Source organism: Protobothrops mucrosquamatus, unplaced genomic scaffold (genome assembly GCF_001527695.2).
Source record: "Protobothrops mucrosquamatus isolate PMUCROS unplaced genomic scaffold, P.Mucros_1.0 scaffold9681, whole genome shotgun sequence".
Lineage (NCBI taxonomy): Eukaryota > Metazoa > Chordata > Lepidosauria > Squamata > Viperidae > Protobothrops > Protobothrops mucrosquamatus.
The window spans coordinates 1-1,248 of NW_015395469.1; positions in this window are offsets into that span (position 1 = coordinate 1).

Sequence of the window (1,248 nt, forward strand, 5' to 3'; positions counted from 1 at the left end):
TTGTCTCCCAAGCCGCCGCCTGATTTTCCGCCGAGTCGTGGACCAGATCCTCCGGATATGGCCCAAGCTCCGTCAGGAACCTCTCAGGGTCCATCAGTCGCCTGGGACGGAACCATCTAGGCGGTTCCGTGTCCCTGCGGCGAGGGGGAGCGGTCTGGAAGTCCATCCTTAGGAGAGAATGATCTGACCATGACAAGGGTCCATCCTTAGGAGAGAATGATCTGACCATGACAAGGGTCTCCAAATCTACCAGGTAGAGCCAGCTGGCGCAAGACGGCGTACGTTCTGTCTCGCCATGAATCCAACCTTTTATGCTGGGATGATGATGATGCTGGAAGGGACCTTAGAGGTCATCTAGTCCAACCCCCTGCTCAGGCAGGAAATCCTATACCATTTCTTTCATTCTTTCATGTATTGGCTATGCTCTGAAGCTAGGATTTCAGTGTGAAAAAGAGCTGAAGGTGTGCCTTGGGTTCCTCACTGGAGGAAGTCAGGAAAGCCAAGTGCTGGAAAAAATGGGATCCAGAGGGCGAAGGCCTTGGGCAGAGGAGGAAGTGAAGCAGGGCCAATAGGATCCAAAGCTTGCAGAAGCAACCGCTGTGGGATTCGTGGATCCATCCTGATTTCCAGGAAGTGAATCCCAAGAATTGGATCATGGGCAAGAAAGAAACCATTAGGTATAAGAGGATGTGGATGAATACGGCTAAAATTGTGTAACAGGAAAAGGAATATTTTCAGAAAATTCTAAAAAGAAGCACGTTAGAAGCCGGTTAAGAGTCTTATATATGAGAGGAACTAGGAGACGGGCACGCTTGCAAACTGCTATAGTAGAAGTAGAAAGAACTAGCTCTCTCCAATCTAATCATGTTTATGTGTATTCATACTTATCCTTCATTTTTTCAATCTTCTAAAAGTTGGACAGTAAGAATAGAATAGGCAACTGATAAAAAATAATTTTGTTTTTTCAGCTTTCTAGTTTTGATGGAAGCATGAATTAGTTGCAAACATGTCATGCCCCTACAACCTTGTAATTTTTTTTGCTAAAAGGGTTTTTTGCTGGGAAAAAAATGCTATTTTAGGATGTATTAACATCCTACAGAGGCAATTATCCCACTCTGTGGTGAACAGGTCCCATTCGGAATATTGCGTCCAGTTTTGGCATTGAAAATAACCTTATCGACAAGCTGGAGCAAATTCAGAGAACTATCCTGGGGATTGTGGGCATTGGAGATTTTGAAGAAGAGACTG